The sequence below is a fragment of the Perca fluviatilis genome, chromosome 16 (assembly GCF_010015445.1).
Source record: "Perca fluviatilis chromosome 16, GENO_Pfluv_1.0, whole genome shotgun sequence".
NCBI classification, from domain to species: Eukaryota; Metazoa; Chordata; class Actinopteri; order Perciformes; family Percidae; genus Perca; species Perca fluviatilis.
The window spans coordinates 16455059-16471755 of record NC_053127.1 but is presented as its reverse complement, the minus strand read 5'-3'; the positions used below and the strand labels follow the sequence as shown (position 1 = coordinate 16471755).

Here is a 16697-nt window from a genome sequence, read left to right as displayed (position 1 = left end):
TTAACCTTGTTTGAAGAAGTGCACTCATTTGTTACTGCTCTTATCCTCATCAGCATCATGGTTTTTTTCCTGCCTCATTAAACTTTATATTAATGACCACTGATGACTAAGGTTTGAATTAGCCAAATTCTACCAGACCTCTTCCAGCTTAGCGCCGGTTTTCACAGAGCCGCAGGGCGAGTTTGGTGGCATGTGGGGCTGCTAAAAGGTGCCTGTGCTTTGTTGCAATTATAGGAGCAGCTTACAACTTCCGTGTTACTTTGATGTAACAAGGAAATCGTTCATAGGCAGCAGCGCATTTATGAGGTTCCCCTTTAATCAGAACAAGGCAGAGGGAACTAGCAGGAAAAGAGAGTAGCTTACACAGGCAAGCAATCAGCCTAATGAAGTGCATATTGGCTCTGAGTCTCTTGTGAAACATCAAGTTTGTGCTACTAACTGGAGGGGGGTTGTATTTCAGTGGTGTCTTTTCATTTGGAGGGTTGTCACTGGCTCTGCGGGGATCTGTTTTTGTCATTGCTGGTCGTCTGACAGTGATTAGGCATGTTTGTGGTGTTGTAAGTTAGTTAAACCCATTGTGACTGAGCCCCTCTCTGTCTGCAAGTCATTTGTATGTCTCCTACATCCTCTAGTGGCTGTTTGTAATACAGCATCATGGAACAACCCCTTCTCGCTCTTTCCCCTTGTTCTGTAAAGCACCATGTGAGTTAGGGCTGTAATAAACAACTATTTTGATAATCGATTAAATCGGTCGGTAATTAATTGGATAATTATTTTTTATTATTTCCAGCATTTGATTCAAAACTTCTTGTACAATGCCCTTTGTAAAGAACTTGCAAATAAAAATGCAAATGTTTGCTACATCGAGACTGCAAAACATATAGTTTTTTATAAAGTGCACATAACCGTAAAAGGCAAGTACAGACAAGGGCACTCCAATAAACAAATATGGGCATTGAGGATGCAGCCACACACTGAGAATAAAAGGAAAATGTCACTAATATATATTTCAGATATTGCTGAAGTTTCTGTTGTGAAGAAATATTCAAAATTTCAATGTCAATTAAAGGCGGAAAAGCCCAAAAACTAATCTTAAAAAAATAAAAGCTGCTGTAGGACGCATTCTTCAGGAGTAATAATTCAAGTCAGGCTAGCTTAATCTTTTTCAAACATATATATAATACAACTTTACCCCCATAACAGCTCAGCTGCAAAAATAAAGAGCTCAGCTCACCACCAACAGTAAATGTAGAAAGAACTAGAAATGTGTATTTTGCAGTATATTCCAACTAGTTTAATATATTTTATTCTCTCTCTTTCAGATCACAGAATTAGCATTAACATTCTCTGTGTTCTCTTTTAAACTTCTTACTACTGATACTAATGAAGCCTTGGGCGAGGCCTTCCAGAAACAAAGAGAAACGTCCTGTGAGTTTCCATGTCCGTGTGTGGCCTTTGGAGATATCCCTGGAGAGCCACACAGTAGCAGAGGTAGGGAAATTGCCCGGAGCAGGCCAGTGGAAGAGGAGAATGGCCAAAGCTTCTAAAGATCACTCTGGACACACACACACACACACACACACACACACACACACACACACACACACACACACACACACACACACACACACACACACACACACACACACACACACACACACACACACACACACACACACTCTCTCTCTTTCTGTTGCACTGATTTCTGGGGAACTCTCTTACAAACAAATGTTCACACACGCACACACGCACGCACGAAGGATTAACATACAGTTGTTAGCACTTCTGTCTTATTTGTGTCTCACTAAATCAGTCGAACACACAGTGCTGTCCAACTTCTATCTGTGGACATGTTGTTACGCTGTTTGTATGCACAAAAATGGCGTAATGCGTTGTTGACTACTGGTATTGCTCGCCTGGCTAGAGCTATCCCCACAATGAGAAATCCGACTTGTAAATTGAATGCATTGAACTCGGGTGTGACGTCATTCCCAGCTCCGATTTTTCAGGTAAATGGAACACACTATTAGCCAACTCAATAGTTTGAATCTTTAAAATACTGTCTCTCAGAAATAATGGATGAGCGCCAATGAACAGCAAATGTGATGAAACAGACCTTTATTGAAACATGCACCATTCTGAGAAGAATTATTGATTTGTGTATGCATTCTGGGTAAACCAATAAATGTTTATTAAAAGTAGACAACTGTCAATGGGAATGTGCAAGGTTCAATACTGTTATCAATTCTCCATTTTTGCAGACTCTGTTTGCAGCATGCCCAAATGTGCATATAGTTCTTAAATGAATACTGTTTAATTTGACTCTTGATACAGTTCCATATACAGCACATCTAAAGGTTTATGTCTGAATTCCAGTAGAATCTTCACATTAAATGAGACACATTTATAGATTAGGCCATTTGTCTATCTCAGTGGGAGTCCCTGCTTGTGTCTATGAGGCATTCCAACGAGAAATATTGTGACTGAGTCAGAATATGGCTTTGATTGGAGCACAAATAAACAAACAGATAGAGATGATTTTCCTTTCTGATGATTAGTCTAAAACAGGGCATCTTTCAGTTTGTTAATGAGCAGTCACTTTAGAAATGTTACAGTGTTCACAGAGACCAACACACTAATCAGGCTTATAAACAAGAAGGATCAACACTAACACTGAAGTTGCTTGAATTCATCTCTCAGCTGTTGTAAACACAAACCCCAAAGAAGCTCCTGAAAGCACTGGTAAATGGATATGTGCACTGTTCCTTTAACTTCGTGATTAAGCTGTTGTGCCAATGTGATCTTTTCTGTTCTGAAACCACTGAGAACTCTCAGCTAATCATCCATGCGCTTGTTGAGGAAGCTAAGAGACTGATGCTGATTTCTAGGTTTGATTGCATTTTCATGAATGTCCTCGCATAGAACTTTTGAGTGGCTGTGATAAAGTGGTTAAGATGTTCTATTCTGAGGGAGGACACATAACCCTACTGTTTGTGGAATCAGCAGTGGAGAGAAATGCACATGACTAATAAATTCAGTACAAACCGTGACCGGTATGTGTTGCAGAGATACATAGGATTGACCCCTAATGGAGATGGAGATTCCCTCTCAGTTGGATCTATATGTATTGAGCTTTTTTCTTTTAGATCAGAAGGCACATTCTTTCATTGTGATGTGGCAGTCAGCCTGAAGCAACAGCTTGGAGATGTTTGAAAGTGTTTTTCTTTTTCCCACTGAATGCCAATTTAAGAGCATTTCCACCGTGTGACTAGTTAATTATGTGGAAAAACCATTGCAGGTCCCTGGCATTTGGAGGATTATTTTAGATACATGGTTTGTCAGTAAGAAAATAAATATATATTTTTTTTTAAAAAGGCTGTCAAACACACCAGTCAAATTAAGCAAACAATTACAATGGAGGGCTGCCAATACATGGCGAGACAAACAGAGTGGTCTGAAACTCAGCAAAATTTCATACCGGTACAATACATCTAACAAATACACAGTAAGTGCACTGTCTCAACTGACTGCAAAAGAGAACAACAGAAGCTATAGAAGGATTCAGAAAGTCTCAGTCAGATCCAGTCACATCCTTTATGAGCACTCCCCAACTTTTTTTCCAAATGCATGAACCAAGTCAGCTGTTTAATAAGAGGGCTACAATCATCATACCTTTCTCTGCTGCCATTTAAGAAGACAGTTATTTCAACTTAGACAGCCAACAGTAATTGTGTTGGAAACTTAAATCCTATAGATATGTTAAGTTTGCAATACGGTAAATGCAATCGCACACACACATTTATGGTATTAGCAAATCCAGAGACAAAACAGAATGGGAGACACAGAGATGGCACTCTTTTTAAAGACAGTGAGGATGAAGTCCCCTTTTTTCTCCAGTAGGCGTCACTATAGCAACAAAGTTTAGCAGGAGTAGCCTTTGTGTGCATCAATGAAAGTTAACCGAGCCACCGGAGACCATCCAAAAAACAGGCTGCATAAATTTGGCTGCTGTTGGCTGCCACTCACAAAAAAATACAAACAAATCTTCTCTGAGCTGTTCTTATCTGCTATGAATTGAAGAGTGTGCCTATCTTAAGTTATTTTGGTCAATAGTAAATTGAGATTAAGTGTGTCTTTAAAAATGCAAATGATGCTGCATAGGGAGAGTAAAACACACATATTTATAAAATTCCATATTGTTCAGACACATGTTTACACAGGAGAATGCTTTTTGCATCATTAAGTATCTTTAAGGGTGTGTGTGTGTGAAAAAGACGGAGAGAGAAGATGAATTTGAGCGCCTCTACCTTTGTGACTCTGACATTCTCCAACCTTTTAACCTTCAATTCTTTAAAGGAGAAGGCAGAGGAGTTGTCACAGATTGAGTTTTCCATACATGCTACAATAATTACAACCCCCCCCCCCTCCACACACACACACACACAAACTCAGCACCATTACTACATCACTAATTAATGTGACAGATAGAGAGTGACATTACAGTGCAAATAAAGAGCTAGCGACACAGGCCACTGCAGCGCCCTCTCTTCCCCTTTTTCCTGTTTTTCAACACACACACACACACACACACACACACACACACACACACACACACACACACACACACACACACACACACACACACACACACACACACACACTCTCCCTGTTGCTGTTACACAAATTCACACACACTTATAGCACTGCCACCTCATCTTATCTACCCTCGCACAGAGCTGATTACGTTTGGCAGACACGTTACATACAAATTACAATTCAACAAGTCAGTAAAAATTCCTATTCAAATAATGATGCTTAAGCCTTTATTCACATCACAACCTCTTAGATAAATAGTAGAAATTTCATCTTAAAAATAGCCTTGGCTCCAACTGTGAAGTAGAACAACCTTCTAGTAGAGTAGTCGATTACACTTACATTCCATCCGGGTTTGAAGTCATGTGAATTGCAGGCTGTTGAAGCCATATGATGTGTGAGGACATAGCTGTGGGCTAAACACTATTTATAGATTCACATGTATGATTTCATGTGATTGCATCCTGGGTTTTCTCCCTCTCCCTTTCTCATTATGAACAGTTATGCACATGGATAGAGTTCTGAAGGGTCATTAGGGGGGGGCACAGGTGACAAGTGAGAGTGTGTGTGTGTGTGTGTGTGTGTGTGTGCATGCGTGTTGGGGTCGTAGGGGGGGCACAGGTGACAAGTGTGTGTGTGTGTGTGTGTGTGTGTGTGTGTGTGTGTGTGTGTGTGTGTGTGTGTGTGTGTGTGTGTGTGTGCATGAGTTCTGTAACACAGGAGCAAAAGGGATTTAATATAAGATATCGGAATTAGAAATGGCTTGTGGGATATAATGTTTTGCCTGTTATGTGTTTTGTAAATCACTGTGCTAACACAACCACACAGAGGCAGAGAAAGCAGGTAGAATTATGGTGACTTTTTGACTTACACAACATGAACTCCTTGATACACAGGACCACCCTCATTACACAGTCAGTTACCCCTAACACATGCATCAATGAGCACATACTGTACATTTGCTCACATTTTGTTAGCGATTAGAGTAAGTGAGAATTCCCAGCGGAGCCATTCATATGTCAAAAATTAGCTCAAATCTAAAAAATTTAAAAAAAAATCCACTTTTAGTCTTTCCTGGACATCCTATTATCTCAAGAAAAGACATATGATGAGAAGCTTTTTTTCATGATAAGCTTTTCTGCCCCTGGGTCTTTTCTGCCTTTGTGAATGAGGAATTTAAAGGCTCAGTGTAAAGTGACACCACCAGTAAGATCAAAAAAATGATGAAGGTAGAATCAATGAGCAGGTAAAGGGCTGATGGAGCCCTTTATTGCAATAAAAAGGAAATATTGGCATATGGTGTGGGTGTATGTGGGGTGGAGCTGGGTGGGTTGTACAAAGCAATGAAGAGGCATACATAGTGGAAATACTGAGAGAGTGTCCAAATCTTAATGGAACTGGGGAGGAGGATTTGATGGATGGCATCTCCTCAAGGGTCATTACTCGTCTTGATAAATGACTCGAAGTTGGTCTTTATTGCTTTTTACCTTTTGATAAGCAAGACTGTATTGTGCAGTCTAGACAGCAGTGTGTCATCTACTGATGCTTGTTTTTATTGTGTAGTGATAACAGCCTGTGGTAGAGGTATATAGCGCCAAGCAGCCCATCAACAAAACACTAAATCATTTTCAATTTTATAAACCCATTGTTTTTTTATTCTGGGTTGCTGGTATGACATGTTAATGAGGGAATTGATAGAATCAACTATTTTTGAAGAGCACTGAAATGATCTTAGAGCTGCAAATTGTTGTTGTTGTTGTTGTTGTCATGGCTAATGTGTTGGCAAAAAAAAAAAAGGTATTTATCCATCCAGGAGATACAGAGGATCATTAGCACTGCTTTATGTTTCTGTCCACATGATAAAAGTAAGTCCATTCACACTACTCCGTTCACAAGATAGTTGCTAACTGTGTCTGTCTGCCATTTGGTGCTGGGAAGGTAGCGTAGAGTGGGTTTTTAGAGGTTTCCACTAAAAAAAACAGCTGCCTGCTGTGGCCGAAAACGACTCTGCTAGAGTGGTGAGAGTGAAACAAATCAGTCAAGATTTCTTTTGCCTTTTGTCTGCTGCTGCTGAAAATGGGCCTGGTGAGAGTACACTTTGCGAGCAACCACAGCAATAAGCCAATAGAGGCTCAGAAGAGCTAAGGGGGACTGCATCGCTAGGAGATAAAAAAAATGGAACTTTAAGTTAGTTTGTTCTGGATTAATGGACCCAAGAAGCAGGGATATATAGGAGATAGACAAATGGACACAGAAAACAGAACACATACTACAGTATGTGCCATGAGTTTTAACATCCAACTGTGTGTGTACAATACCCTGAGGGATTTCATTAGCCACATTTCCTCGCATAGGGTCAGATGCCCTTGCGTGTATATATGTATGACTCACAGGAAGGAGGTAAGATCTCCCACATTGGAGCCTCTGAGTAGCAAATACAGGAGGGTCTGTCTGTCAGTCAGTCAGCATGCTACACATCGTGCATCCCTAAGAGTCAGCAGAACGCTCCACTGCTGTGTCACATTAAAGGCAAGATGACCTGAGGGTGGTGGCTGCCTGCTTTGTCAGTCTAGCAAAGCCAGATTGGCCATTTTCGTACCATTGCAAGGGCAATTTGCTGTGTGTGACCTTTCGAAAGGCAATGTAACATGACAAGAGCTGTTAACATCTGAAAAGCACCTAGGGGTTTCTGAAGATATAGGCCAGAGTTTATCCATTTGTCATCTTTTAAATGGACTTCCCTCCACGTTTTCTGTGCCATAATTGTTGCTGTCTATGAGGTTTTATTTATGAGGGCCAGCAGATTTCTCCTTGCCTGCACCCATTCGATAATTTCATGGCCTACGGTGGTATCACTTTCACTGGAAGGAAGAGGAGGAATGACACCAGAGAAAATTGTCAATACAAATCAGGAGGTGGGATGCAGTTCTGGCATCTAAAACTACTCTTGCCCCTTCAAATACAAACCACATCTTAATGCAGATACATAGGCATTATAATTAATGCAGATCCAACTTTGGTTGCATATACATCATATACATCACCTCTGGCAGAGCAAGTACATGAAATTCTATGCTTTTCTTCCAACTAATATGGCTGGCTGTGAGTTGGTTTTCCACACAGCTTCTAAAGTTAAACAGGACTTTTCTGATGTACTAGTTTTCTGCCACGGTGTCACATACTGGAATGCATGCACAGCGTACACCCCATGATTGACAACAAGTCCCTAATTTATTCCTCCAACTCGGGGTGGGAAATTAACTTTTTTGCCCACCAGCCACTTTGGCTGGTGATGCCCAATTTTACCAGCCACTTAAATTTTTTACCAGCCACTTTTTCCGGAATTCAAATTTATAAAAGAAAGTGCACTAGCATACTTTTAATTGCTTTATTAAATTACTTATTATTAATACATATTTTATTAATATAAATGTATTTATTATGTGTCAGTAGCTTGTTAATCTTTACATTGTTAGTTAATTTCCTATCCTGGCCTGAGACACACATTCATACGGTTTGATAAAGGACTTATTGGACTTAAACTTATCATTGGTCTTACAATAACAAGTGTAGCTGTCCTCAATTTAGGTCATCCTGTAGTCTCATCTCCGGTTTTTCCTGCATCCTGTGTGTGTATGTGTCTCGTCAGTCGCGGGGTAGAACTGAGCAGCAGAGAGCCGACAGGATTAAAACGGCAGCAGCTCCTTAAACATCGTTAGTCTACATTGACGTTAAAATTTATACAGGTTGGCAGGACGGTCTGAAATGTTTTGAACGGTCTTTCGCTGTATGTTTGTCAATGCGCCACTTGTTCGAGAAGTACCTCCTCTTTTTCTTTACTTCGCTCTCAACTGTTTGTACAGCCATAGCTATACTGACTGACGCCGCCGGGGCCTCTTAACACCACGGGGATATGTCGCCACATTTTTTAACAGATCATTTTCCTTTCGTCTGTACCTCAGCTCAGCTAGCTAGCTACATGTGTCACAGACACACGGACTAGCGCTGAAAACTAGCTACTCGACTATGCGTGGTCAAAGCCCCGGCTGTTTCATTTCCTGTAAGTTCTTCACAATAAAGGTCCTCCGTTATGTTGGTATTTGAATGTTTTTATTATGAAGCAGCAAAATCTGGACATTTTGGGGATTCATTAGCAGTAACGTAACGCGACTCCTATAAGCATTGTGCATTGTTACTTAACAACAGCATTCTTTGACAAAAACTGTCCAATCCGTTACAAGGAATGTTTTACAATCCACCCGCCACTGTGGCTGGTAAACAAGGCAAAGTCACCCGCCACTTTGAAAAAATACCCACCATTGGCGGGTGGCGGGTACTAATTTCCCACCATGCTCCAACTCCAACCAAATGTCCAAGAAAAATAATTTCCCTGTGGCCCTTTAATGAAATGTAGTTAAAACCTTAGTATATACAGCAAGTCTGCAATAGCGCACTGTTCTCTACAGCCTTGAATTCTCCCAGTGCTTCGGTTTAGCCATGCCCTGAGCTGCTGTAAAAACGCCCACCAATCACTGCCTCGCCGTCTGCTTGGAAAGAACCAATGAAAATGCCTCCTTGTAGCGCTGTGCGTACTCTACCTGTCCCGTGTACGAGCCTGAGCTCAATGCGCGTCACCGCTGCATTGCTAACAAATAGTCATGTTTGTCATCACATTTTAAATAAACACTGTCCTAGTACTGACACAAATCAAAATAAGTACATAAAGGGTACAAATATAAAATGTACAATTCAACACAAAAAAACAGATAAATACAAGGGAGGTACAAACTTAAAGGTAACATTTCAACATAAAACACTTTCAGACCAGAATAAATTATGGTAAAAGTAGAACATAAACTGATTAGGCAAATACTGTAGGTATTCTAAATAAGTAGTAAGGGCAGATAAACTGGAGAGAGAGTGGTGTGTGGTTTTGGAGCACCGAGTGCAGGGGGAAGAGTCAGATGGAGCCGCGAGAAATGCTACTTTAAAATCTTGCTAGCTTTTCAACAATACAACCAACAGTGCCTTTAAAAAATATTTAAATCTTATTTGTCATGATCTATTGCTCTATGCATACAAGTGTGTGAAAGTGTGCGTGTGAATGTTTATGTTAAGTCTGTAATGCGTCTCTGTGCTCAATTATGGATGCAAGCATGCAGACTTTCATTACTTTTTGTTTGGATACCCAGTGTGCTTGTGTGTGTGTGTGTGTGTGTGTGTGTGTGTGTGTGTGTGTGTGTGTGTGTGTGTGTGTGTGTGTGTGTGTGTGTGTGTGTGTGTGTGTGTGTGTGTGTGTGTGTGTGGCATCTAGCTTACTGCTCCTGAATAGTGAACCGGCTTGCCTCTGGGGTTTAGCTTCCGCTCTACACGCTGTGAACGCTGTTCTATTCTAGGAACTTGCCTAAAAACAGAGAGGAACACAGTTGTGGCACTTTCTGACACTCCTACCTCTAGTGCAGCTGCTGTTTAGTTTCGGCCGGGGAGGGCAGGAGGGAGCGAAGGAGAGAAAGGAAGAGGAACAGAAAGGACAGAAGAGGGAAAAGCTGAGGGGAGAATTTCGCCCAGAAGGCATTTATTCTGCCAGCCAGCAAAACATTTGCATAACCAGTTGGCAAGCTGGGCAGAGAACTAGTCAGCCAATCAGTAATCCATCAATCCAAAAAGAAAGCTAGCCCAGTAAACACCTATCCAGGCTGCCAGAGCCCAATTGAACTGAGATGTGGAGAGGCGACAGGCTTCGGACTTTGACTGTGGCAGGTGTGTGCCTCACTTTCATACGGCCCCCTGACCAGGGAATGCTAATAGAAAGTGGCAAGACAGGAGGTGTGAAAGAGGAGGAGTGGTTGAAGGGAACATGCCTCAGCTTTATGAGGTAAATGGAAAAGGATGGAGGGCTATATAAGGTGTGAATCACGAAGCAGACATTAGTGTGGCTGTGCCATGTAAGTGCTTGTGTGTCTCGACGGTTTTGTGTGTGTGTCTGTGTGTGTGTGTGTGTGTGAGATGTCATTGCTGCAGTTTTTGAACTACACATCCCATACATCATTTGGCAATCAAACAGTGCTATCTGTGTACAGTAAAGTGTTTTCTCAGGTTTTCCTGTCTGTGAAGTTTGAGTTACTATAGGTGGCGCTCTTTGACTGTTAGCAATGGTGGGCATTGCAGCTCGCGCTACACACTGAGCTCTTGTTCTGTTTATTCTATTTAAATGCTGTTAAAGTTGCAAGAAAGATAAAACACAAATCAATTCTTCTTTCTAATCAGACACTGCCTGCTTGGAGGGACTAATAGCTTTCATTAACTGTATACTGAATGTTGAATCACTATTGTGTCATTTCTCTTGGCAAGAGAGACTGGCAAAGCAGATGTTTATTTAAATGAAAAGGATTTAAATGAAAAGGATCATTAAATTACTATCTCTTCCTTTTTCTCTGTCATCTTTTTGTTCTCTCCTCTCCCTCTACAGTAAATAAAGCCACTCCATGGAAGTATGAGGAACTGACCAGGGTGTAAAACAAAATTTGAGAACTTCAAAAACTACTTTCATTTGCTGGAAGAACTGAAGAAAAAATATAGAGGGGCTGTACACTTGAGCATGCTCAGCATTGGTGTCATACAATGCATAAGTCCATTTTCGACTGGAGGGATTTTTGCAGTTCCTAGAACATAACGTTCCTAGAACCCTTCTTTTCTTGTGTTCCGACTGGACCAATTTAGGGATTATTAAGTTCCTCTGACCGCAGTTCCTGTAACTCTTTCAGCTCCTACTTCAGGGCAGGGTCTTTTCCCTTGATGGCCTCCTCCATGCTGGTTTGTTGTTGTATGTGGCGCTAAAGTCAAGTGACGACGCTATAAAGACCGTTGCCGTGCTTGCGTCACTCCCTTACCCCTCCTACCAGTTCCTATGGCCACTTGGCCAGTGTGAATGCAAATGGCAAAACCGGTTTTGGGGGAGTGTAGTTAGTAGAACTGTCTAGAAGTGGACTGTTCCTATAACTACATCCCTGTAACTACTTGGTCGGAAAGAGGCTAGTAATTAATACTAACAGTTAAATTAAAACTGCAATAACTGATCTTTTTGGCCCATTGGGGGAAGCAGAAACAAGCTGTGAACACAACATTGATATATCATCACTTTTTAAGTTGATATGGCAAGATCAGAACAATATTAGTCACTGGGCTAATGTTGTTCTATAACAAAATAATTTCTTATTCATCTTTTCTTCTTTTTCCTTTTCATTTGGAGTTGTGGTTCTGGCCATCTGGCAAATGTAATTCCAATATTCGCTCTCTTTTAGGTCTGTTTATGGTCTCTACCAACTCCTGAGGGAAATATCTGTCTCTTAAGCTGCTAAATGCTCCACTATGTTCACCAGCTAGTCGCCAACTGTGTGTCTGTCTGCCGTTTGGTGCTGAGCAGCAGACAGTGGGGTTTTTAAGATTTTTGCTGAAAAAAGCTGCCTGCTGCAACCGAAAAAAAGGATTTCGAGAGCGGTGAGAGTAAACCAAAACAGCAAAGGTGTGGACCGGACAGCTAAAAAAATGAGCTGAAACTTACTATGAAGCTCTGTAAAGCCGAGAAAAACTGCAGATTCAGGTGATGCATTATCTGTAGGTTTATCACTATGAACGAACCCTTTTACATTGTCACATTGTTTTCACATTATAAACAATATTGATTGTAGCTGCAATATTGATTGTATTCTATTCATAAGTGACGTTTTAGAAGCTGATGCAGGGTATTATAATTAAATCAGTTGTAAATGTCATTGCAAATGGAGAACACTGCAAGGCTGCAGAAAATGCCAATCATTTTGTTTATGCATAGAGACAGTCCACTGAAGAGAAAAATTATCTGCTGCGCACTCATGAATATCTCAAGAATAAACCATATGGCAGTCTCCATTTAATTAGCATATCATGCCACCAGACTGTAAACACATAATCTTCTCTCTGTCTCCCTCTCTCTTCCCTCAGACACAGACATGAACACATAAACAGACACATTCAAACTGACAAAATGAGCGACATGATCTGGATTGCCTCGGATACAAGGTGCATGTGTGTCTGAATGTGTGAGTTTCAGCACTAAAACTCACACCTCAGCGGTTGTGGCAGGTGCATGACCGAAGCCGTTTTCTTATATGAACTCTGGACAATGCCTGACAAATCAATCAAGTTGCCCTTACACACATGTTAACACACAAGAGAAGATTGCCCATGTCAGACACCTTCTCACTTATTAGAAATAATCTGTTTGGTTGAGGTGAGGGGTGGTGTTGAGTAGAGCGTGCAGGAGGCTCGGATTGGCCAAGAGGCAGCTGACACAGTACCCCCCTCTCAGCTGTGGCATATAGATTAGGTCGGAGCTAATGAAGTAGAAATGGTGTGTGTAAATTAGCTTTTTATCTCAGCTCATTGTGGGAGGCTGCGCAGCCAAGACAATGACACATCTGAGGTCAGCATGGAGGTTTGAGAAATGGTAATCTAACTCTGACACATATGGGGAATACTATTAGTCTAAGAAATCTGTCTAAAGTTAGCAGGGGTTTGGTTTGGCAGTACACTTGGACAGGTTACCTTCCAATAACTAATTTGTATCCATTTCTATCTCCAGAGTTGAACCCTAAGAGCACAATGAATAATGACTTTCAAAATGAGAGTCTACCAATAGGCATACAGATTTAGTTGCAGACAATTTTGTTTATTTTGTGTCCTTCCTCGGTTACGATTAATTGCTGTTCTTCTAAATCATTTATGTTGGGTTGGTTATGGGGGAAATAATAACAAAAATAATTAAATTGCAAGCTAAGATGTACAGGACAACTAAAAGAATGGAGGAACATTTGCAGCTAACTCAATTGACCACTGAAAGTTATTTTTAGCCAAGCTGAAGTTTGCCCTGTGCTTTTAAACTTAATTCACCATCTGGAATCACCATAGTCAGATGGCCTGACAAAAACTCCAAAGGGATGCCCATTTTTGCTAACACGTAAGCCATAAGTACCTGCTAACCCAAATGTATGTCATGGATCTGTTGTTGTGAGTGTTTCATTCCCTCTAAAAAGGTCAAAAATGGCTTAATGCAGCTTTAAGTATGAAGTAGCCTTAGTGGACATTTCAGACTGCTTTAAGAACACAAGTGATGCATATGTAGCACATAGAGCATTAGCAAATTTAGATTTTTTGGTCCAATACTACACCGTTTTCTCTCCTCATCTCAGCTTTTGTCTGGCCAGTCGTGATCTAACACTTAATGACTTGTTTATTACCAGCTGATGCTCCTTTCAACAATCTGCCATCTACAGGCTGCCCTCACACTGGCAATTAACTCTAATTGCTCTCCCTCTTCAAACTAAATATTTTAATGCCTGGTGCTTTGATATCTTCTTCCCAGCCTGCCATGGGGGGTGGGGGGATAATAAAAGCACAAGGATTTGATGGGTAGGTAATTAATCCACAGTTTCTTTTATATGTATAGTCAAATTCTAAGACGTAAAACTGTCCTTTTGTGCGCATCTGTGTATGTTTGTGTGTGTGTTTCCAACTTTCCTAATTGACTGAACAGACTAAGCTAACAACCTAAGCCCTTCCACCAAATATCCGCAACACTGACTAAAAATTCACCTAAAAACACACATTTTTAAACTGGCTTATTCTCTTTGATCACTGTATATATGTTAACATCATTTGCTGGTCTGATTTTTTGCTTTGTAAATATGCCCTGCACCTTTTATGAACAAGTGTTATATTATTTTTAACTTAGTACATTGTTTTTTTCTTGTAAGGTGACCTTGAGTGCTTTGAAAGGCGCCTATAAATAAAATGCATTATTATTAATTATTATTATTATTATCTCACAGTCACAAAATTAAGTGGCAACTTCTTTGATAATCGATTCATTGGGTCAGTTATTTTTCAAGCATTTTTTTGTTCCAGCTTCTCAAATGTGATTTGCTACTTTTCATTGTCATATATGACAATAAATTAAATATCTTTGGACTGTTAATATCGTCGGACAAAACACTCATTTTGAAATTACTTTCCAAACAGGAATAGTTTGATCTTCCATTTGACCATACCATTTGGCTCAATGGAAGAAAGAAAACGAGTTTCAGTCTCCACCTCATTTGACAGATTGGGTTTCAAATGTTCACCTACATTGAACAGATCCACAGAGACGCTTAGATAACTGGAAATAACTGAATGGTATTTAATTAAGCGGTTACTCAGCTCCGCTGTGTATTCTATCAATCTGTTTTCATTCCTGTGCAGAGGGTGAAAGCTGCCTCTCGCTGTATTAAGCAGCACAGGTGGAGGTCAGAAGCAATTTGACAGGAGGGAATTGTGCTTGAACTCTCAGATTTATTGAAGACAGAAATGTTATAATATAGTAGCACTTGATTTTCTCAGAGCATCCTTCAAGCGCACTGTTACTCAAACATCCCTTCTCTACAATATAACACTTTCAGACAATTTGTGTGCATTTTACCATCAACAATTCTAAAATCTAAAAGAGAAATCCAGTAAGAAATGGTAATGATTTTGTTTATACACCCCTGGCTTTACATTAAGTATAATACAGGCACTATACATTTTTTTTTTTTTATAAGATCTGCAGCTTTCCTGTTGTATTATGTTTCTCCTTTTACACTTTAGGCTACAGTTAACGAGAATGAATGCCATGTTTGCACACCTATTCTGTAAAGAAGGTGCATTGTTTCCAGTGGATATGGCTGAACTTTGCAGTAAGTCAGTGCTGATGACTACTTGACAGGCTCCATGGTCTTTTTATGGTCTCTCCCTCCACAGTGCTGATCAGGCCAGCTACACTACATCCTCATCGCAACCTTAACCATTAATAGACACTGTCAAAGTCCATTTTTAAACTGACAGCACATCAGCATTTAGGTTCACCCTGTTCCTCCAAGTCAGTCTTGGCTAGCCTAGCATTGCATTAATAACCCAATAAAGCTGGGAGACATTTGTCTCCTCTCTACAAGCGCTGATAATGATGGTTCCGGTTATAGGAAGTCAAAGGCACAATGAAGGTCCCCGATGAGTCATTCCTCTCTCAGGATAACAAGGGCTCTATCTTCTGAACACACAGGGGCGTACTGTACATGAAAATAAGTGTGTAAGGTGTGTATAGACCATTTAAATGCCAATTTAACCAATTTAGGGGTGCTATTTTTTTCTTAACTTAAATGTACCGGTATACGACAATAAACTGCATATTTGCGCCAGAGAAATATATCATCACAAAATCAAAACTACATATACCGTACATCGTCTCTCTCATTAGTTTGTTTTCCAAGCTTCACCAACATTCTCTGATAGCCATTTTATATTAAAGTATTTTCTCCTCTCAGTTTATGATACAATCTATTTTACTAAAGTGAGAAACAAAGGAAAAGGGGATCACCAGTTAATGAAATAAACGTACAGTGATTCCTCTACCCACCACCCATCCATCTATCCATCCATCCTCCAATTATTTGCAGAATGTAGAATAACTACTCATATCTTTCTTGTTAGGACTGACAATATTGGCCATTTTAAGAAAGAGGATATTGACTCTCTATGTATGTACTCTAAAAATGCCTCTTCTATTTTAAATATAAGGAAAGGAAATACATTATTTTCAAAAGGGTGGAACATTTTGTAACTATTATATATATAGAATTTTTTTTATCAAATATATATTTGATGTCAAAGATGGTTTAATTGATCGACATAAAGCTTTTAAATTAATCAATTTAGCACCTCTGTTTTTATATTTAAGTTCATTTTAGCCTATTTATCATTCCAGATGAATTCAATATTTAATCTTTATATGATTTGAAAAGCTAAACCCTATCAAAAGATGTTTCCTGGCTGTGCAGGGAAGCAGGGAGGAGACAGTAGAGGCTCAATGAAAATATTATATATATTCAACAACTCCAATAAGTCAAACCTCCATTGTTAGGGGAGTATGCATACTGACCTGCATACTGTAAGTTTTGTTACAGAACCTTTGGTCTGCCAAAACAGCTCCATATTCAGACTACACAAAAATATGCATGATGCATGAGGTGTTAAACAGTTTTAACATCACTGGG

General features: G+C 40.0%; 1 long non-coding RNA gene across 1 annotated transcript in view; it reads right to left on the bottom strand.

The window, feature by feature from the left end:
* The window catches only part of LOC120544700, a 101326-nt gene that overhangs the window by 36422 nt on the left and 48207 nt on the right, over positions 1 to 16697 (bottom strand). The gene's annotated exons all lie outside the window — the stretch shown is intronic.